This window comes from Lissotriton vulgaris, chromosome 4_1 (genome assembly GCF_964263255.1).
Source record: "Lissotriton vulgaris chromosome 4_1, aLisVul1.2, whole genome shotgun sequence".
In the NCBI taxonomy this organism is placed as follows: domain Eukaryota; kingdom Metazoa; phylum Chordata; class Amphibia; order Caudata; family Salamandridae; genus Lissotriton; species Lissotriton vulgaris.
Window position 1 is genome coordinate 1,302,607,621 of NC_141691.1, and position 23,668 is coordinate 1,302,631,288.

Here is a 23,668-nt window from a genome sequence, read left to right on the forward strand (position 1 = left end):
GTGTACCATGAAGTTATAAATATAAATTATCAACATGAAGAAACTAATATTACTTTAGAAAAATTACAATACAAAAGAGATTTTCATACTTAGTGTTAGAACTTAGAACCATTAATGTTTTTTCCATGTGTTTTAGCAATAAATAACAATTCATCACCTATATGCAATTGATTCATCTAAACATTCTATCAGCTTCCCCTCAAAGCAAATATAGACATACACATTATACAGAAGAAAATACATCTATTTTCAACATTAAAGGAGCATCAAGTATTGGCTTGGAGACTGATTGAAAGTATGTCCTTGGCATTTTTAACTTTATGCTCTACAGACTAAACTAATAGGCTCAATAAATACATAGCATACTATTGAAGAAATAGCAGATGATGAAGTGCTACCGATTGTTAACCCAGGATAGTTGGAAAGCTTATATTCAGCTGTTTACATTCATACTATCTTTATATTTCATCAACAAGACAAAACAAAAATGACCTCAATAAATTGCAATAAATAAGAGATTTAGTTACTTGGCGTTAGAACTTAGAACCATTAATAGATATTTCAGGAGCTTTCAGAATAATAATTAATTCTACAACTATATCAAATGTATTCATCCAATCCTTCAAGCAGCATTTGATCCAAGGTGATAAACAGTCAAAAATGAGACACAAGAAACATTTATCTTTTTACAAACAATTAAACTTGGCCTGTACAGGGATCGAACCTGTGACCTTGGCGTTATTAGCACCACGCTCTAACCATCTGAGCTAACAGGCCATTTTGCACAAGTTACTGGAAGTCCAGCATAGGAAGAAGTGCTAATGATAGTTAACCCGGGAGATTTGGAAAGCTTAACTTCAGAGGTTTACCATGAAGTTATAAATATATAATATCAACATGAAGAAACGTATATGACTTTAAAAAAATTACAATACAAAAGAGATTTTCATACTTAGTGTTAGAACTTAGAACCATTAATGTTTTTTCCATGTGTTTTAGCAATAAATAACAATTCATCACCTATATGCAATTGATTCATTTAATCATTCTATCAGCTTCCCCTCAAAGGAAATATAGAGATACACATGATACAGAAGAAAATACATCTATTTTCAACATTAAAGGAGCATCAAGTATTGGCTTGGCGACGGATTGAAAGTATGTCCTTGGCATTTTTAACTTTATGCTCTGAAGACTAAACTAATAGGCTCACTAAATATATAGCATACTATTGAAGAAATAGCAGATGATGAAGTGCTACTGATTGTTAACCCGGGATAGTTGGAAAGCTTATATTCAGCTGTTTACATTCATACTATTTTTATATTTCATCAACAAGACAAAACAAAAATGACCTCAATAAATTGCAATAAATAAGAAATTTAGTTACTTGGTGTTAGAACTTAGAACCATTAATAGATATTCCAGGAGCTTTCAGAATAATAATTAATTCTACAACTATATCAAATGTATTCATCCAATCCTTCAAGCATCGTTTGATCCAAGGTGATAAACAGTCAAAAATGAGACACAAGAAAAATTAATCTTTTTTCAAACAATTAAACTTGGCCTGTACAGGGATCGAACCTGTGACCTTGGCGTTATTAGCACCACGCTCTAACCATCTGAGCTAACAGGCCGGTCTGCACAAATTCCTGGAAGTCCAGCATATGAAGAAGTGCTAATGATAGTTAACCCGGGAGATTTGGAAAGCTTAATTTCGGAGGTTTACCATGAAGTTATAAATATATAATATCAACATGAAGAAACTAATATGACTTTAGAAAAATTACAATACAAAAGAGATTTTCATACTTAGTGTTAGAACTTAGAGCCATTAATGTTTTTTCCATGTGTTTTAGCAATAAATAACAATTCATCACCTATATGCAATTGATTCATCTAATCATTGTGTCAGCTTCCCCTCGAAGGAAATATAGACATACAAATGATACTGAAGAAAATACATCTATTTTCAACATTAAAGGAGCATCACTTATTGGCTTGGAGACTGATTGAAAGTATGTCCTTGGCATTTTTAACTTTATGCTCTAAAGACTAAACTAATAGGCTCACTAAATATATAGCATACTATTGAAGAAATAGCAGATGATGAAGTGCTACTGATTGTTAACCCGGGATAGTTGGAAAGCTTATATTCAGCTGTTTTCATTCATACTATCTTTATATTTCATCAACAAGACAAAACAAAAATGACCTCAATAAATTGCAATAAATAAGAGATTTAGTTACTTGGCGTTAGAACTTAGAACCAATTATAGATATTCCAGGAGCTTTCAGAATGATAATTAATTCTACAACTATATCAAATGTATTCATCCAATCCTTCAAGTAGCTTTTGATCCAAGGTGATAAACAGTCAAAAATGAGACACAAGAAATTATCTTTTTACAAACAATTAAACTTGGCCTGTACAGGGATCGGACCTGTGACCTTGGCGTTATCAGCACCACGCTCTAACCATCTGAGCTAACAGGCCATTTTGCACAAATTCCTGGAAGTCCAGCATATGAAGAAGTGCTAATGATAGTTAACCCGGGAGATTTGGAAAGCTTCATTTCAGAGGTGTACCATGAAGTTATAAATATAAATTATCAACATGAAGAAACTAATATGACTTTAGAAAAATTACAATACAAAAGAGATTTTCATACTTAGTGTTAGAACTTAGAACCATTAATGTTTTTTCCATGTGTTTTAGCAATAAATAACAATTCATCACCTATATGCAATTGATTCATCTAAACATTCTATCAGCTTCCCCTCAAAGGAAATATAGACATACACATTATACAGAAGAAAATACATCTATTTTCAACATTAAAGGAGCATCAAGTATTGGCTTGGAGACTGATTGAAAGTATGTCCTTGGCATTTTTAACTTTATGCTCTACAGACTAAACTAATAGGCTCAATAAATACATAGCATACTATTGAAGAAATAGCAGATGATGAAGTGCTACCGATTGTTAACCCAGGATAGTTGGAAAGCTTATATTCAGCTGTTTACATTCATACTATCTTTATATTTCATCAACAAGACAAAACAAAAATGACCTCAATAAATTGCAATAAATAAGAGATTTAGTTACTTGGCGTTAGAACTTAGAACCATTAATAGATATTTCAGGAGCTTTCAGAATAATAATTAATTCTACAACTATATCAAATGTATTCATCCAATCCTTCAAGCAGCATTTGATCCAAGGTGATAAACAGTCAAAAATGAGACACAAGAAACATTTATCTTTTTACAAACAATTAAACTTGGCCTGTACAGGGATCGAACCTGTGACCTTGGCTTTATTAGCACCACGCTCTAACCATCTGAGCTAACAGACCATTTTGCACAAGTTACTGGAAGTCCAGCATAGGAAGAAGTGCTAATGATAGTTAACCCGGGAGATTTGGAAAGCTTAACTTCAGAGGTTTACCATGAAGTTATAAATATATAATATCAACATGAAGAAACGTATATGACTTTAAAAAAATTACAATACAAAAGAGATTTTCATACTTAGTGTTAGAACTTAGAACCATTAATGTTTTTTCCATGTGTTTTAGCAATAAATAACAATTCATCACCTATATGCAATTGATTCATTTAATCATTCTATCAGCTTCCCCTCAAAGGAAATATAGAGATACACATGATACAGAAGAAAATACATCTATTTTCAACATTAAAGGAGCATCAAGTATTGGCTTGGAGACGGATTGAAAGTATGTCCTTGGCATTTTTAACTTTATGCTCTGAAGACTAAACTAATAGGCTCACTAAATATATAGCATACTATTGAAGAAATAGCAGATGATGAAGTGCTACTGATTGTTAACCCGGGATAGTTGGAAAGCTTATATTCAGCTGTTTACATTCATACTATCTTTATATTTCATCAACAAGACAAAACAAAAATGACCTCAATAAATTGCAATAAATAAGAGATTTAGTTACTTGGCGTTAGAACTTAGAACCAATTATAGATATTCCAGGAGCTTTCAGAATGATAATTAATTCTACAACTATATCAAATGTATTTATCCAATCCTTCAAGTAGCTTTTGATCCAAGGTGATAAACAGTCAAAAATGAGACACAAGAAAAATGTATCTTTTTACAAACAATTAAACTTGGCCTGTACAGGGATCGGACCTGTGACCTTGGCGTTATTAGCACCACGCTCTAACCATCTGAGCTAACAGGCCATTTTACACAAATTCCTGGAAGTCCAGCATATGAAGAAGTGCTAATGATAGTTAACCCGGGAGATTTGGAAAGCTTCATTTCAGAGGTGTACCATGAAGTTATAAATATAAATTATCAACATGAAGAAACTAATATGACTTTAGAAAAATTACAATACAAAAGAGATTTTCATACTTAGTGTTAGAACTTAGAACCATTAATGTTTTTTCCATGTGTTTTAGCAATAAATAACAATTCATCACCTATATGCAATTGATTCATCTAAACATTCTATCAGCTTCCCCTCAAAGGAAATATAGACATACACATTATACAGAAGAAAATACATCTATTTTCAACATTAAAGGAGCATCAAGTATTGGCTTGGAGACGGATTGAAAGTATGTCCTTGGCATTTTTAACTTTATGCTCTGAAGACTAAACTAATAGGCTCACTAAATATATAGCATACTATTGAAGAAATAGCAGATGATGAAGTGCTACTGATTGTTAACCCGGGATAGTTGGAAAGCTTATATTCAGCTGATTACATTCATACTATTTTTATATTTCATCAACAAGACAAAACAAAAATGACCTCAATAAATTGCAATAAATAAGAGATTTAGTTACTTGGTGTTAGAACTTAGAACCATTAATAGATATTCCAGGAGCTTTCAGAATAATAATTAATTCTACAACTATATCAAATGTATTCATCCAATCCTTCAAGCATCGTTTGATCCAAGGTGATAAACAGTCAAAAATGAGACACAAGAAAAATTAATCTTTTTTCAAACAATTAAACTTGGCCTGTACAGGGATCGAACCTGTGACCTTGGCGTTATTAGCACCACGCTCTAACCATCTGAGCTAACAGGCCGGTCTGTACAAATTCCTGGAAGTCCAGCATATGAAGAAGTGCTAATGATAGTTAACCCGGGAGATTTGGAAAGCTTAATTTCGGAGGTTTACCATGAAGTTATAAATATATAATATCAACATGAAGAAACTAATATGACTTTAGAAAAATTACAATACAAAAGAGATTTTCATACTTAGTGTTAGAACTTAGAGCCATTAATGTTTTTTCCATGTGTTTTAGCAATAAATAACAATTCATCACCTATATGCAATTGATTCATCTAATCATTGTGTCAGCTTCCCCTCGAAGGAAATATAGACATACAAATGATACTGAAGAAAATACATCTATTTTCAACATTAAAGGAGCATCAAGTATTGGCTTAGAGACTGATTGAAAGTATGTTCTTGGCATTGTTAACTTTATGCTCTAAAGACTAAACTAATAGGCTCAATAAATATATAGCATACTATTGAAGAAATAGCAGATGATGAAGTGCTACCGATTGTTAACCCGGGATAGTTGGAAAGCTTATATTCAGCTGTTTACATTCATACTATCTTTATATTTCATCAACAAGACAAAACAAAAATGACCTCAATAAATTGCAATAAATAAGAGATTTAGTTACTTGGCGTTAGAACTTAGAACCATTAATAGATATTCCAGGAGCTTTCTGAATAATAATTAATTCTACAACTATATCAAATGCATTCATCCAATCCTTCAAGCAGCGTTTGATCCAAGGTGATAAACAGTCAAAAATGAGACACAAGAAAAATTAATCTTTTTTCAAACAATTAAACTTGGCCTGTACAGGTATCGAACCTGTGACCTTGGCGTTATTAGCACCATGCTCTAACCATCTGAGCTAACAGGCCATTTTGCACAAATTCCTGGAAGTCCAGCATATGAAGAAGTGCTAATGATAGTTAACCCGGGAGATTTGGAAAGCTTAATTTCGGAGGTGTACCATGAAGTTATAAATATAAATTATCAACATGAAGAAACTAATATGACTTTAGAAAAATTACAATACAAAAGAGATTTTCATACTTAGTGTTAGAACTTAGAACCATTAATGTTTTTTCCATGTGTTTTAGCAATAAATAACAATTCATCACCTATATGCAATTGATTCATCTAATCATTCTATCAGCTTCCCCTCAAAGGAAATATAGACATACACATTATACAGAAGAAAATACATCTATTTTCAACATTAAAGGAGCATCACTTATTGGCTTGGAGACTGATTGAAAGTATGTCCTTGGCATTTTTAACTTTATGCTCTAAAGACTAAACTAATAGGCTCACTAAATATATAGCATACTATTGAAGAAATAGCAGATGATGAAGTGCTACTGATTGTTAACCCGGGATAGTTGGAAAGCTTATATTCAGCTGTTTTCATTCATACTATCTTTATATTTCATCAACAAGACAAAACAAAAATGACCTCAATAAATTGCAATAAATAAGAGATTTAGTTACTTGGCGTTAGAACTTAGAACCAATTATAGATATTCCAGGAGCTTTCAGAATGATAATTAATTCTACAACTATATCAAATGTATTCATCCAATCCTTCAAGTAGCTTTTGATCCAAGGTGATAAACAGTCAAAAATGAGACACAAGAAATTATCTTTTTACAAACAATTAAACTTGGCCTGTACAGGGATCGGACCTGTGACCTTGGCGTTATTAGCACCACGCTCTAACCATCTGAGCTAACAGGCCATTTTGCACAAATTCCTGGAAGTCCAGCATATGAAGAAGTGCTAATGATAGTTAACCCGGGAGATTTGGAAAGCTTCATTTCAGAGGTGTACCATGAAGTTATAAATATAAATTATCAACATGAAGAAACTAATATGACTTTAGAAAAATTACAATACAAAAGAGATTTTCATACTTAGTGTTAGAACTTAGAACCATTAATGTTTTTTCCATGTGTTTTAGCAATAAATAACAATTCATCACCTATATGCAATTGATTCATCTAAACATTCTATCAGCTTCCCCTCAAAGGAAATATAGACATACACATCATACAGAAGAAAATACATCTATTTTCAACATTAAAGGAGCATCAAGTATTGGCTTGGAGACTGATTGAAAGTATGTCCTTGGCATTTTTAACTTTTGCTCTACAGACTAAACTAATAGGCTCAATAAATACATAGCATACTATTGAAGAAATAGCAGATGATGAAGTGCTACCGATTGTTAACCCAGGATAGTTGGAAAGCTTATATTCAGCTGTTTACATTCATACTATCTTTATATTTCATCAACAAGACAAAACAAAAATGACCTCAATAAATTGCAATAAATAAGAGATTTAGTTACTTGGCGTTAGAACTTAGAACCATTAATAGATATTTCAGGAGCTTTCAGAATAATAATTAATTCTACAACTATATCAAATGTATTCATCCAATCCTTCAAGCAGCATTTGATCCAAGGTGATAAACAGTCAAAAATGAGACACAAGAAACATTTATCTTTTTACAAACAATTAAACTTGGCCTGTACAGGGATCGAACCTGTGACCTTGGCGTTATTAGCACCACGCTCTAACCATCTGAGCTAACAGGCCATTTTGCACAAGTTACTGGAAGTCCAGCATATGAAGAAGTGCTAATGATAGTTAACCCGGGAGATTTGGAAAGCTTAACTTCAGAGGTTTACCATGAAGTTATAAATATATAATATCAACATGAAGAAACTCATATGACTTTAAAAAAATTACAATACAAAAGAGATTTTCATACTTAGTGTTAGAACTTAGAACCATTAATGTTTTTTCCATGTGTTTTAGCAATAAATAACAATTCATCACCTATATGCAATTGATTCATTTAATCATTCTATCAGCTTCCCCTCAAAGGAAATATAGAGATACACATGATACAGAAGAAAATACATCTATTTTCAACATTAAAGGAGCATCAAGTATTGGCTTGGAGACGGATTGAAAGTATGTCCTTGGCATTTTTAACTTTATGCTCTGAAGACTAAACTAATAGGCTCACTAAATATATAGCATACTATTGAAGAAATAGCAGATGATGAAGTGCTACTGATTGTTAACCCGGGATAGTTGGAAAGCTTATATTCAGCTGTTTACATTCATACTATTTTTATATTTCATCAACAAGACAAAACAAAAATGACCTCAATAAATTGCAATAAATAAGAGATTTAGTTACTTGGTGTTAGAACTTAGAACCATTAATAGATATTCCAGGAGCTTTCAGAATAATAATTAATTCTACAACTATATCAAATGTATTCATCCAATCCTTCAAGCATCGTTTGATCCAAGGTGATAAACAGTCAAAAATGAGACACAAGAAAAATTAATCTTTTTTCAAACAATTAAACTTGGCCTGTACAGGGATCGAACCTGTGACCTTGGCGTTATTAGCACCACGCTCTAACCATCTGAGCTAACAGGCCGGTCTGCACAAATTCCTGGAAGTCCAGCATATGAAGAAGTGCTAATGATAGTTAACCCGGGAGATTTGGAAAGCTTAATTTCGGAGGTTTACCATGAAGTTATAAATATATAATATCAACATGAAGAAACTAATATGACTTTAGAAAAATTACAATACAAAAGAGATTTTCATACTTAGTGTTAGAACTTAGAGCCATTAATGCTTTTTCCATGTGTTTTAGCAATAAATAACAATTCATCACCTATATGCAATTGATTCATCTAATCATTTTGTCAGCTTCCCCTCGAAGGAAATATAGACATACAAATGATACTGAAGAAAATACATCTATTTTCAACATTAAAGGAGCATCACTTATTGGCTTGGAGACTGATTGAAAGTATGTCCTTGGCATTTTTAACTTTATGCTCTAAAGACTAAACTAATAGGCTCACTAAATATATAGCATACTATTGAAGAAATAGCAGATGATGAAGTGCTACTGATTGTTAACCCGGGATAGTTGGAAAGCTTATATTCAGCTGTTTTCATTCATACTATCTTTATATTTCATCAACAAGACAAAACAAAAATGACCTCAATAAATTGCAATAAATAAGAGATTTAGTTACTTGGCGTTAGAACTTAGAACCAATTATAGATATTCCAGGAGCTTTCAGAATGATAATTAATTCTACAACTATATCAAATGTATTCATCCAATCCTTCAAGTAGCTTTTGATCCAAGGTGATAAACAGTCAAAAATGAGACACAAGAAATTATCTTTTTACAAACAATTAAACTTGGCCTGTACAGGGATCGGACCTGTGACCTTGGCGTTATTAGCACCACGCTCTAACCATCTGAGCTAACAGGCCATTTTGCACAAATTCCTGGAAGTCCAGCATATGAAGAAGTGCTAATGATAGTTAACCCGGGAGATTTGGAAAGCTTCATTTCAGAGGTGTACCATGAAGTTATAAATATAAATTATCAACATGAAGAAACTAATATGACTTTAGAAAAATTACAATACAAAAGAGATTTTCATACTTAGTGTTAGAACTTAGAACCATTAATGTTTTTTCCATGTGTTTTAGCAATAAATAACAATTCATCACCTATATGCAATTGATTCATCTAAACATTCTATCAGCTTCCCCTCAAAGGAAATATAGACATACACATTATACAGAAGAAAATACATCTATTTTCAACATTAAAGGAGCATCAAGTATTGGCTTGGAGACTGATTGAAAGTATGTCCTTGGCATTTTTAACTTTATGCTCTACAGACTAAACTAATAGGCTCAATAAATACATAGCATACTATTGAAGAAATAGCAGATGATGAAGTGCTACCGATTGTTAACCCAGGATAGTTGGAAAGCTTATATTCAGCTGTTTACATTCATACTATCTTTATATTTCATCAACAAGACAAAACAAAAATGACCTCAATAAATTGCAATAAATAAGAGATTTAGTTACTTGGCGTTAGAACTTAGAACCATTAATAGATATTTCAGGAGCTTTCAGAATAATAATTAATTCTACAACTATATCAAATGTATTCATCCAATCCTTCAAGCAGCATTTGATCCAAGGTGATAAACAGTCAAAAATGAGACACAAGAAACATTTATCTTTTTACAAACAATTAAACTTGGCCTGTACAGGGATCGAACCTGTGACCTTGGCGTTATTAGCACCACGCTCTAACCATCTGAGCTAACAGGCCATTTTGCACAAGTTACTGGAAGTCCAGCATAGGAAGAAGTGCTAATGATAGTTAACCCGGGAGATTTGGAAAGCTTAACTTCAGAGGTTTACCATGAAGTTATAAATATATAATATCAACATGAAGAAACTTATATGACTTTAAAAAAATTACAATACAAAAGAGATTTTCATACTTAGTGTTAGAACTTAGAACCATTAATGTTTTTTCCATGTGTTTTAGCAATAAATAACAATTCATCACCTATATGCAATTGATTCATTTAATCATTCTATCAGCTTCCCCTCAAAGGAAATATAGAGAAACACATGATACAGAAGAAAATACATCTATTTTCAACATTAAAGGAGCATCAAGTATTGGCTTGGAGACGGATTGAAAGTATGTCCTTGGCATTTTTAACTTTATGCTCTGAAGACTAAACTAATAGGCTCACTAAATATATAGCATACTATTGAAGAAATAGCAGATGATGAAGTGCTACTGATTGTTAACCCGGGATAGTTGGAAAGCTTATATTCAGCTGTTTACATTCATACTATTTTTATATTTCATCAACAAGACAAAACAAAAATGACCTCAATAAATTGCAATAAATAAGAGATTTAGTTACTTGGTGTTAGAACTTAGAACCATTAATAGATATTCCAGGAGCTTTCAGAATAATAATTAATTCTACAACTATATCAAATGTATTCATCCAATCCTTCAAGCATCGTTTGATCCAAGGTGATAAACAGTCAAAAATGAGACACAAGAAAAATTAATCTTTTTTCAAACAATTAAACTTGGCCTGTACAGGGATCGAACCTGTGACCTTGGCGTTATTAGCACCACGCTCTAACCATCTGAGCTAACAGGCCGGTCTGCACAAATTCCTGGAAGTCCAGCATATGAAGAAGTGCTAATGATAGTTAACCCGGGAGATTTGGAAAGCTTAATTTCGGAGGTTTACCATGAAGTTATACATATATAATATCAACATGAAGAAACTAATATGACTTTAGAAAAATTACAATACAAAAGAGATTTTCATACTTAGTGTTAGAACTTAGAGCCATTAATGTTTTTTCCATGTGTTTTAGCAATAAATAACAATTCATCACCTATATGCAATTGATTCATCTAATCATTGTGTCAGCTTCCCCTCGAAGGAAATATAGACATACAAATGATACTGAATAAAATACATCTATTTTCAACATTAAAGGAGCATCACTTATTGGCTTGGAGACTGATTGAAAGTATTTCCTTGGCATTTTTAACTTTATGCTCTAAAGACTAAACTAATAGGCTCACTAAATATATAGCATACTATTGAAGAAATAGCAGATGATGAAGTGCTACTGATTGTTAACCCGGGATAGTTGGAAAGCTTATATTCAGCTGTTTACATTCATACTATCTTTATATTTCATCAACAAGACAAAACAAAAATGACCTCAATAAATTGCAATAAATAAGAGATTTAGTTACTTGGCGTTAGAACTTAGAACCAATTATAGATATTCCAGGAGCTTTCAGAATGATAATTAATTCTACAACTATATCAAATGTATTTATCCAATCCTTCAAGTAGCTTTTGATCCAAGGTGATAAACAGTCAAAAATGAGACACAAGAAAAATGTATCTTTTTACAAACAATTAAACTTGGCCTGTACAGGGATCGGACCTGTGACCTTGGCGTTATTAGCACCACGCTCTAACCATCTGAGCTAACAGGCCATTTTGCACAAATTCCTGGAAGTCCAGCATATGAAGAAGTGCTAATGATAGTTAACCCGGGAGATTTGGAAAGCTTCATTTCAGAGGTGTACCATGAAGTTATAAATATAAATTATCAACATGAAGAAACTAATATGACTTTAGAAAAATTACAATACAAAAGAGATTTTCATACTTAGTTTTAGAACTTAGAACCATTAATGTTTTTTCCATGTGTTTTAGCAATAAATAACAATTCATCACCTATATGCAATTGATTCATCTAAACATTCTATCAGCTTCCCCTCAAAGGAAATATAGACATACACATTATACAGAAGAAAATACATCTATTTTCAACATTAAAGGAGCATCAAGTATTGGCTTGGAGACTGATTGAAAGTATGTCCTTGGCATTTTTAACTTTATGCTCTACAGACTAAACTAATAGGCTCAATAAATACATAGCATACTATTGAAGAAATAGCAGATGATGAAGTGCTACCGATTGTTAACCCGGGATAGTTGGAAAGCTTATATTCAGCTGTTTACATTCATACTATCTTTATATTTCATCAACAAGACAAAACAAAAATGACCTCAATAAATTGCAATAAATAAGAGATTTAGTTACTTGGCGTTAGAATTTAGAACCATTAATAGATATTTCAGGAGCTTTCAGAATAATAATTAATTCTACAACTATATCAAATGTATTCATCCAATCCTTCAAGCAGCATTTGATCCAAGGTGATAAACAGTCAAAAATGAGACACAAGAAACATTTATCTTTTTACAAACAATTAAACTTGGCCTGTACAGGGATCGAACCTGTGACCTTGGCGTTATTAGCACCACGCTCTAACCATCTGAGCTAACAGGCCATTTTGCACAAATTACTGGAAGTCCAGCATATGAAAAAGTGCTAATGATAGTTAACCCGGGAGATTTGGAAAGCTTAACTTCGGAGGTTTACCATGAAGTTATAAATATATAATATCAACATGAAGAAACTAATATGACTTTAGAAAAATTACAATACAAAAGAGATTTTCATACTTAGTGTTAGAACTTAGAACCATTAATGTTTTTTCCATGTGTTTTAGCAATAAATAACAATTCATCACCTATATGCAATTGATTCATCTAAACATTCTATCAGCTTCCCCTCAAAGGAAATATAGACATACACATTATACAGAAGAAAATACATCTATTTTCAACATTAAAGGAGCATCAAGTATTGGCTTGGAGACTGATTGAAAGTATGTCCTTGGCATTTTTAACTTTATGCTCTACAGACTAAACTAATAGGCTCAATAAATACATAGCATACTATTGAAGAAATAGCAGATGATGAAGTGCTACCGATTGTTAACCCGGGATAGTTGGAAAGCTTATATTCAGCTGTTTACATTCATACTATCTTTATATTTCATCAACAAGACAAAACAAAAATGACCTCAATAAATTGCAATAAATAAGAGATTTAGTTACTTGGCGTTAGAATTTAGAACCATTAATAGATATTTCAGGAGCTTTCAGAATAATAATTAATTCTACAACTATATCAAATGTATTCATCCAATCCTTCAAGCAGCATTTGATCCAAGGTGATAAACAGTCAAAAATGAGACACAAGAAACATTTATCTTTTTACAAACAATTAAACTTGGCCTGTACAGGGATCGAACCTGTGACCTTGGCGTTATTAGCACCACGCTCTAACCATCTGAGCTAACAGGCCATTTTGCACAAATTACTGGAAGTCCAGCATATGAAAAAGTGCTAATGATAGTTAACCCGGGAGATTTGGAAAGCTTAACTTCGGAGGTTTACCATGAAGTTATAAATATATAATATCAACATGAAGAAACTTATATGACTTTAAAAAAATTACAATACAAAAGAGATTTTCATACTTAGTGTTAGAACTTAGAACCATTAATGTTTTTTCCATGTGTTTTAGCAATAAATAACAATTCATCACCTATATGCAATTGATTCATTTAATCATTCTATCAGCTTCCCCTCAAAGGAAATATAGACATACACATGATACAGAAGAAAATACATCTATTTTCAACATTAAAGGAGCATCAAGTATTGGCTTGGAGACGGATTGAAAGTATGTCCTTGGCATTTTTAACTTTATGCTCTGAAGACTAAACTAATAGGCTCACTAAATATATAGCATACTATTGAAGAAATAGCAGATGATGAAGTGCTACTGATTGTGAACCCGGGATAGTTGGAAAGCTTATATTCAGCTGTTTACATTCATACTATTTTTATATTTCATCAACAAGACAAAACAAAAATGACCTCAATAAATTGCAATAGATAAGAGATTTAGTTACTTTGTGTTAGAACTTAGAACCATTAATAGATATTCCAGGAGCTTTCAGAATAATAATTAATTCTACAACTATATCAAATGTATTCATCCAATCCTTCAAGCATCGTTTGATCCAAGGTGATAAACAGTCAAAAATGAGACACAAGAAAAATTAATCTTTTTTCAAACAATTAAACTTGGCCTGTACAGGGATCGAACCTGTGACCTTGGCGTTATTAGCACCACGCTCTAACCATCTGAGCTAACAGGCCGGTCTGCACAAATTCCTGGAAGTCCAGCATATGAAGAAGTGCTAATGATAGTTAACCCGGGAGATTTGGAAATCTTAATTTCGGAGGTTTACCATGAAGTTATAAATATATAATATCAACATGAAGAAACTAATATGACTTTAGAAAAATTACAATACAAAAGAGATTTCCATACTTAGTGTTAGAACTTAGAGCCATTAATGTTTTTTTTCCATGTGTTTTAGCAATAAATAACAATTCATCACCTATATGCAATTGATTCATCTAATCATTGTGTCAGCTTCCCCTCGAAGGAAATATAGACATACAAATGATACTGAAGAAAATACATCTATTTTCAACATTAAAGGAGCATCACTTATTGGCTTGGAGACTGATTGAAAGTATGTCCTTGGCATTTTTAACTTTATGCTCTTAAGACTAAACTAATAGGCTCACTAAATATATAGCATACTATTGAAGAAATAGCAGATGATGAAGTGCTACTGATTGTTAACCCGGGATAGTTGGAAAGCTTATATTCATCTGTTTACATTCATACTATCTTTATATTTCATCAACACGACAAAACAAAAATGACCTCAATAAATTGCAATAAATAAGAGATTTAGTTACTTGGCGTTAGAACTTAGAACCAATTATAGATATTCCAGGAGCTTTCAGAATGATAATTAATTCTACAACTATATCAAATGTATTTATCCAATCCTTCAAGTAGCTTTTGATCCAAGGTGATAAACAGTCAAAAATGAGACACAAGAAAAATGTATCTTTTTACAAACAATTAAACTTGGCCTGTACAGGGATCGGACCTGTGACCTTGGCGTTATTAGCACCACGCTCTAACCATCTGAGCTAACAGGCCATTTTGCACAAATTACTGGAAGTCCAGCATATGAAGAAGTGCTAATGATAGTTAACCCGGGAGATTTGGAAAGCTTCATTTCAGAGGTGTACCATGAAGTTATAAATATAAATTATCAACATGAAGAAACTAATATGACTTTAGAAAAATTACAATACAAAAGAGATTTTCATACTTAGTGTTAGAACTTAGAACCATTAATGTTTTTTCCATGTGTTTTAGCAATAAATAACAATTCATCACCTATATGCAATTGATTCATCTAATCATTCTATCAGCTTCCCCTCAAAGGAAATATAGACATACACATTATACAGAAGAAAATACATCTATTTTCAACATTAAAGGAGCATCACTTATTGGCTTGGAGACTGATTGAAAGTATGTCCTTGGCATTTTTAACTTTATGCTCTAAAGACTAAACTAATAGGCTCACTAAATATATAGCATACTATTGAAGAAATAGCAGATGATGAAGTGCTACTGATTGTTAACCCGGGATAGTTGGAAAGCTTATATTCAGCTGTTTACATTCATACTACCTTTATATTTCATCAACAAGACAAAACAAAAATGACCTCAATAAATTGCAATAAATAAGAGATTTAGTTACTTGGCGTTAGAACTTAGAACCAATTATAGATATTCTAGGAGCTTTCAGAATGATAATTAATTCTACAACTATATCAAATGTATTCATCCAATCCTTCAAGTAGCTTTTGATCCAAGGTGATAAACAGTCAAAAATGAGACACAAGAAAAATGTATCTTTTTACAAACAATTAAACTTGGCCTGTACAGGGATCGGACCTGTGACCTTGGCGTTATTAGCACCACGCACTAACCATCTGAGCTAACAGGCCATTTTGCACAAATTCCTGGAAGTCCAGCATATGAAGAAGTGCTAATGATAGTTAACCCGGGAGATTTGGAAAGCTTCATTTCAGAGGTGTACCATGAAGTTATAAATATAAATTATCAACATGAAGAAACTAATATGACTTTAGAAAAATTACAATACAAAAGAGATTTTCATACTTAGTGTTAGAACTTAGAACCATTAATGTTTTTTCCATGTGTTTTAGCAATAAATAACAATTCATCACCTATATGCAATTGATTCATCTAAACATTCTATCAGCTTCCCCTCAAAGGAAATATAGACATACACATTATACAGAAGAAAATACATCTATTTTCAACATTAAAGGAGCATCAAGTATTGGCTTGGAGACTGATTGAAAGTATGTCCTTGGCATTTTTAACTTTATGCTCTACAGACTAAACTAATAGGCTCAATAAATACATAGCATACTATTGAAGAAATAGCAGATGATGAAGTGCTACCGATTGTTAACCCGGGATAGTTGGAAAGCTTATATTCAGCTGTTTACATTCATACTATCTTTATATTTCATCAACAAGACAAAACAAAAATGACCTCAATAAATTGCAATAAATAAGAGATTTAGTTACTTGGCGTTAGAACTTAGAACCATTAATAGATATTTCAGGAGCTTTCAGAATAATAATTAATTCTACAACTATATCAAATGTATTCATCCAATCCTTCAAGCAGCATTTGATCCAAGGTGATAAACAGTCAAAAATGAGACACAAGAAACATTTATCTTTTTACAAGCAATTAAACTTGGCCTGTACAGGGATCGAACCTGTGACCTTGGCGTTATTAGCACCACGCTCTAACCATCTGAGCTAACAGGCCGGTCTGCATAAATTCCTGGAAGTCCAGCATATGAAGAAGTGCTAATGATAGTTAACCCGGGAGATTTGGAAATCTTAATTTCGGAGGTTTACCATGAAGTTATAAATATATAATATCAACATGAAGAAACTAATATGACTTTAGAAAAATTACAATACAAAAGAGATTTTCATACTTAGTGTTAGAACTTAGAGCCATTAATGTTTTTTCCATGTGTTTTAGCAATAAATAACAATTCATCACCTATATGCAATTGATTCATCTAATCATTGTGTCAGCTTCCCCTCGAAGGAAATATAGACATACAAATGATACTGAAGAAAATACATCTATTTTCAACATTAAAGGAGCATCACTTATTGGCTTGGAGACTGATTGAAAGTATGTCCTTGGCATTTTTAACTTTATGCTCTTAAGACTAAACTAATAGGCTCACTAAATATATAGCATACTATTGAAGAAATAGCAGATGATGAAGTGCTACTGATTGTTAACCCGGGATAGTTGGAAAGCTTATATTCATCTGTTTACATTCATACTATCTTTATATTTCATCAACAAGACAAAACAAAAATGACCTCAATAAATTGCAATAAATAAGAGATTTAGTTACTTGGCGTTAGAACTTAGAACCAATTATAGATATTCCAGGAGCTTTCAGAATGATAATTAATTCTACAACTATATCAAATGTATTTATCCAATCCTTCAAGTAGCTTTTGATCCAAGGTGATAAACAGTCAAAAATGAGACACAAGAAAAATGTATCTTTTTACAAACAATTAAACTTGGCCTGTACAGGGATCGGACCTGTGACCTTGGCGTTATTAGCACCACGCTCTAACCATCTGAGCTAACAGGCCATTTTGCACAAATTACTGGAAGTCCAGCATATGAAGAAGTGCTAATGATAGTTAACCCGGGAGATTTGGAAAGCTTCATTTCAGAGGTGTACCATGAAGTTATAAATATAAATTATCAACATGAAGAAACTAATATGACTTTAGAAAAATTACAATACAAAAGAGATTTTCATACTTAGTGTTAGAACTTAGAACCATTAATGTTTTTTCCATGTGTTTTAGCAATAAATAACAATTCATCACCTATATGCAATTGATTCATCTAATCATTCTATCAGCTTCCCCTCAAAGGAAATATAGACATACACATTATACAGAAGAAAATACATCTATTTTCAACATTAAAGGAGCATCACTTATTGGCTTGGAGACTGATTGAAAGTATGTCCTTGGCATTTTTAACTTTATGCTCTAAAGACTAAACTAATAGGCTCACTAAATATATAGCATACTATTGAAGAAATAGCAGATGATGAAGTGCTACTGATTGTTAACCCGGGATAGTTGGAAAGCTTATATTCAGCTGTTTACATTCATACTACCTTTATATTTCATCAACAAGACAAAACAAAAATGACCTCAATAAATTGCAATAAATAAGAGATTTAGTTACTTGGCGTTAGAACTTAGAACCAATTATAGATATTCCAGGAGCTTTCAGAATGATAATTAATTCTACAACTATATCAAATGTATTCATCCAATCCTTCAAGTAGCTTTTGATCCAAGGTGATAAACAGTCAAAAATGAGACACAAGAAAAATGTATCTTTTTACAAACAATTAAACTTGGCCTGTACAGGGATCGGACCTGTGACCTTGGCGTTATTAGCACCACGCTCTAACCATCTGAGCTAACAGGCCATTTTGCACAAATTCCTGGAAGTCCAGCATATGAAGAAGTGCTAATGATAGTTAACCCGGGAGATTTGGAAAGCTTCATTTCAGAGGTGTACCATGAAGTTATAAATATAAATTATCAACATGAAGAAACTAATATGACTTTAGAAAAATTACAATACAAAAGAGATTTTCATACTTAGTGTTAGAACTTAGAACCATTAATGTTTTTTCCATGTGTTTTAGCAATAAATAACAATTCATCACCTATATGCAATTGATTCATCTAAACATTCTATCAGCTTCCCCTCAAAGGAAATATAGACATACACATTATACAGAAGAAAATACATCTATTTTCAACATTAAAGGAGCATCAAGTATTGGCTTGGAGACTGATTGAAAGTATGTCCTTGGCATTTTTAACTTTATGCTCTACAGACTAAACTAATAGGCTCAATAAATACATAGCATACTATTGAAGAAATAGCAGATGATGAAGTGCTACCGATTGTTAACCCGGGATAGTTGGAAAGCTTATATTCAGCTGTTTACATTCATACTATCTTTATATTTCATCAACAAGACAAAACAAAAATGACCTCAATAAATTGCAATAAATAAGAGATTTAGTTACTTGGCGTTAGAACTTAGAACCATTAATAGATATTTCAGGAGCTTTCAGAATAATAATTAATTCTACAACTATATCAAATGTATTCATCCAATCCTTCAAGCAGCATTTGATCCAAGGTGATAAACAGTCAAAAATGAGACACAAGAAACATTTATCTTTTTACAAGCAATTAAACTTGGCCTGTACAGGGATCGAACCTGTGACCTTGGCGTTATTAGCACCACGCTCTAACCATCTGAGCTAACAGGCCATTTTGCACAAATTGCTGGAAGTCCAGCATATGAAGAAGTGCTAATGATAGTTAACCCGGGAGATTTGGAAAGCTTAACTTCAGAGGTTTACCATGAAGTTATAAATATATAATATCAACATGAAGAAACTTATATGACTTAAAAAAAATTACAATACAAAAGAGATTTTCATACTTAGTGTTAGAACTTAGGATTATTAATGTTTTTCCATGTGTTTTAGCAATAAATAACAATTCATCACCTATATGCAATTGATTTATTTAATCATTCTATCAGCTTCCCCTCAAAGGAAATATAGAGATACACATGATACAGAAGAAAATACATCTATTTTCAACATTAAAGGAGCATCAAGTATTGGCTTGGAGACGGATTGAAAGTATGTCCTTGGCATTTTTTACTTTATGCTCTGAAGACTAAACTAATAGGCTCACTAAATATATAGCATACTATTGAAGAAATAGCAGATGATGAAGTGCTACTGATTGTTAACCCGGGATAGTTGGAAAGCTTATATTCAGCTGTTTACATTCATACTATTTTTATATTTCATCAACCAGACAAAACAAAAATGACCTCAATAAATTGCAATAAATAAGAGATTTAGTTACTTGGTATTAGAACTTAGAACCATTAATAGATATTCCAGGAGCTTTCAGAATAATAATTAATTCTACAACTATATCAAATGTATTCATCCAATCCTTCAAGCATCGTTTGATCCAAGGTGATAAACAGTCAAAAATGAGACACAAGAAAAATTAATCTTTTTTCAAACAATTAAACTTGGCCTGTACAGGGATCGAACCTGTGACCTTGGCGTTATTAGCACAACGCTCTAACCATCTGAGCTAACAGGCCGGTCTGCACAAATTCCTGGAAGTCCAGCATATGAAGAAGTGCTAATGATAGTTAACCTGGGAGATTTGGAAAGCTTAATTTCGGAGGTTTACCATGAAGTTATAAATATATAATATCAACATGAAGAAACTAATATGACTTTAGAAAAATTACAATACAAAAGAGATTTTCATACTTAGTGTTAGAACTTAGAGCCATTAATGTTTTTTCCATGCGTTTTAGCAATAAATAACAATTCATCACCTATATGCAATTGATTCATCTAATCATTGTGTCAGCTTCCCCTCGAAGGAAATATAGACTTACAAATGATACTGAAGAAAATACATCTATTTTCAACATTAAAGGAGCATCAAGTATTGGCTTAGAGACTGATTGAAAGTATGTTCTTGGCATTGTTAACTTTATGCTCTAAAGACTAAACTAATAGGCTCAATAAATATATAGCATACTATTGAAGAAATAGCAGATGATGAAGTGCTACCGATTGTTAACCCGGGATAGTTGGAAAGCTTATATTCAGCTGTTTACATTCATACTATCTTTATATTTCATCAACAAGACAAAACAAAAATGACCTCAATAAATTGCAATAAATAAGAGATTTAGTTACTTGGCGTTAGAACTTAGAACCAATTATAGATATTCTAGGAGCTTTCAGAATGATAATTAATTCTACAACTATATCAAATGTATTCATCCAATCCTTCAAGTAGCTTTTGATCCAAGGTGATAAACAGTCAAAAATGAGACACAAGAAAAATGTATCTTTTTACAAACAATTAAACTTGGCCTGTACAGGGATCGGACCTGTGACCTTGGCGTTATTAGCACCACGCACTAACCATCTGAGCTAACAGGCCATTTTGCACAAATTCCTGGAAGTCCAGCATATGAAGAAGTGCTAATGATAGTTAACCCGGGAGATTTGGAAAGCTTCATTTCAGAGGTGTACCATGAAGTTATAAATATAAATTATCAACATGAAGAAACTAATATGACTTTAGAAAAATTACAATACAAAAGAGATTTTCATACTTAGTGTTAGAACTTAGAACCATTAATGTTTTTTCCATGTGTTTTAGCAATAAATAACAATTCATCACCTATATGCAATTGATTCATCTAAACATTCTATCAGCTTCCCCTCAAAGGAAATATAGACATACACATTATACAGAAGAAAATACATCTATTTTCAACATTAAAGGAGCATCAAGTATTGGCTTGGAGACTGATTGAAAGTATGTCCTTGGCATTTTTAACTTTATGCTCTACAGACTAAACTAATAGGCTCAATAAATACATAGCATACTATTGAAGAAATAGCAGATGATGAAGTGCTACTGATTGTTAACCCGGGATAGTTGGAAAGCTTATATTCAGCTGTTTACATTCATACTATTTTTATATTTCATCAACCAGACAAAACAAAAATGACCTCAATAAATTGCAATAAATAAGAGATTTAGTTACTTGGTATTAGAACTTAGAACCATTAATAGATATTCCAGGAGCTTTCAGAATAATAATTAATTCTACAACTATATCAAATGTATTCATCCAATCCTTCAAGCATCGTTTGATCCAAGGTGATAAACAGTCAAAAATGAGACACAAGAAAAATTAATCTTTTTTCAAACAATTAAACTTGGCCTGTACAGGGATCGAACCTGTGACCTTGGCGTTATTAGCACAACGCTCTAACCATCTGAGCTAACAGGCCGGTCTGCACAAATTCCTGGAAGTCCAGCATATGAAGAAGTGCTAATGATAGTTAACCTGGGAGATTTGGAAAGCTTAATTTCGGAGGTTTACCATGAAGTTATAAATATATAATATCAACATGAAGAAACTAATATGACTTTAGAAAAATTACAATACAAAAGAGATTTTCATACTTAGTGTTAGAACTTAGAGCCATTAATGTTTTTTCCATGCGTTTTAGCAATAAATAACAATTCATCACCTATATGCAATTGATTCATCTAATCATTGTGTCAGCTTCCCCTCGAAGGAAATATAGACTTACAAATGATACTGAAGAAAATACATCTATTTTCAACATTAAAGGAGCATCAAGTATTGGCTTAGAGACTGATTGAAAGTATGTTCTTGGCATTGTTAACTTTATGCTCTAAAGACTAAACTAATAGGCTCAATAAATATATAGCATACTATTGAAGAAATAGCAGATGATGAAGTGCTACCGATTGTTAACCCGGGATAGTTGGAAAGCTTATATTCAGCTGTTTACATTCATACTATCTTTATATTTCATCAACAAGACAAAACAAAAATGACCTCAATAAATTGCAATAAATAAGAGATTTAGTTACTTGGCGTTAGAACTTAGAACCAATTATAGATATTCTAGGAGCTTTCAGAATGATAATTAATTCTACAACTATATCAAATGTATTCATCCAATCCTTCAAGTAGCTTTTGATCCAAGGTGATAAACAGTCAAAAATGAGACACAAGAAAAATGTATCTTTTTACAAACAATTAAACTTGGCCTGTACAGGGATCGGACCTGTGACCTTGGCGTTATTAGCACCACGCACTAACCATCTGAGCTAACAGGCCATTTTGCACAAATTCCTGGAAGTCCAGCATATGAAGAAGTGCTAATGATAGTTAACCCGGGAGATTTGGAAAGCTTCATTTCAGAGGTGTACCATGAAGTTATAAATATAAATTATCAACATGAAGAAACTAATATGACTTTAGAAAAATTACAATACAAAAGAGATTTTCATACTTAGTGTTAGAACTTAGAACCATTAATGTTTTTTCCATGTGTTTTAGCAATAAATAACAATTCATCACCTATATGCAATTGATTCATCTAAACATTCTATCAGCTTCCCCTCAAAGGAAATATAGACATACACATTATACAGAAGAAAATACATCTATTTTCAACATTAAAGGAGCATCAAGTATTGGCTTGGAGACTGATTGAAAGTATGTCCTTGGCATTTTTAACTTTATGCTCTACAGACTAAACTAATAGGCTCAATAAATACATAGCATACTATTGAAGAA

At 32.2% G+C, this 23,668-nt stretch overlaps 13 non-coding genes across 13 annotated transcripts; all 13 read right to left on the bottom strand.

Annotated features, from left to right (window-relative positions):
• Window positions 1-703: 703 nt before the first annotated feature.
• Window positions 704-777, bottom strand: TRNAI-AAU (transfer RNA isoleucine (anticodon AAU)). Its single transcript has one exon. It is a non-coding gene; the product is annotated as a tRNA-Ile (tRNA).
• Window positions 778-1,566: 789 nt separating this feature from the next.
• Window positions 1,567-1,640, bottom strand: TRNAI-AAU (transfer RNA isoleucine (anticodon AAU)). Its single transcript has one exon. It is a non-coding gene; the product is annotated as a tRNA-Ile (tRNA).
• A 786-nt stretch (window positions 1,641-2,426) lies between these two features.
• TRNAI-GAU (transfer RNA isoleucine (anticodon GAU)) lies at window positions 2,427-2,500 on the bottom strand. Its single transcript has one exon. It is a non-coding gene; the product is annotated as a tRNA-Ile (tRNA).
• Window positions 2,501-5,015: 2,515 nt separating this feature from the next.
• On the bottom strand, window positions 5,016-5,089 carry TRNAI-AAU (transfer RNA isoleucine (anticodon AAU)). The gene has a single exon. It is a non-coding gene; the product is annotated as a tRNA-Ile (tRNA).
• Window positions 5,090-7,600: 2,511 nt separating this feature from the next.
• TRNAI-AAU (transfer RNA isoleucine (anticodon AAU)) lies at window positions 7,601-7,674 on the bottom strand. Its single transcript has one exon. It is a non-coding gene; the product is annotated as a tRNA-Ile (tRNA).
• Window positions 7,675-8,463: 789 nt separating this feature from the next.
• Window positions 8,464-8,537, bottom strand: TRNAI-AAU (transfer RNA isoleucine (anticodon AAU)). The gene has a single exon. It is a non-coding gene; the product is annotated as a tRNA-Ile (tRNA).
• Window positions 8,538-10,186: 1,649 nt separating this feature from the next.
• TRNAI-AAU (transfer RNA isoleucine (anticodon AAU)) lies at window positions 10,187-10,260 on the bottom strand. Its single transcript has one exon. It is a non-coding gene; the product is annotated as a tRNA-Ile (tRNA).
• A 789-nt stretch (window positions 10,261-11,049) lies between these two features.
• TRNAI-AAU (transfer RNA isoleucine (anticodon AAU)) lies at window positions 11,050-11,123 on the bottom strand. Its single transcript has one exon. It is a non-coding gene; the product is annotated as a tRNA-Ile (tRNA).
• Window positions 11,124-12,775: 1,652 nt separating this feature from the next.
• Window positions 12,776-12,849, bottom strand: TRNAI-AAU (transfer RNA isoleucine (anticodon AAU)). The gene has a single exon. It is a non-coding gene; the product is annotated as a tRNA-Ile (tRNA).
• Window positions 12,850-13,638: 789 nt separating this feature from the next.
• Window positions 13,639-13,712, bottom strand: TRNAI-AAU (transfer RNA isoleucine (anticodon AAU)). The gene has a single exon. It is a non-coding gene; the product is annotated as a tRNA-Ile (tRNA).
• Window positions 13,713-14,501: 789 nt separating this feature from the next.
• On the bottom strand, window positions 14,502-14,575 carry TRNAI-AAU (transfer RNA isoleucine (anticodon AAU)). Its single transcript has one exon. It is a non-coding gene; the product is annotated as a tRNA-Ile (tRNA).
• Window positions 14,576-17,092: 2,517 nt separating this feature from the next.
• Window positions 17,093-17,166, bottom strand: TRNAI-AAU (transfer RNA isoleucine (anticodon AAU)). The gene has a single exon. It is a non-coding gene; the product is annotated as a tRNA-Ile (tRNA).
• Window positions 17,167-19,681: 2,515 nt separating this feature from the next.
• Window positions 19,682-19,755, bottom strand: TRNAI-AAU (transfer RNA isoleucine (anticodon AAU)). The gene has a single exon. It is a non-coding gene; the product is annotated as a tRNA-Ile (tRNA).
• Window positions 19,756-23,668: the final 3,913 nt, after the last annotated feature.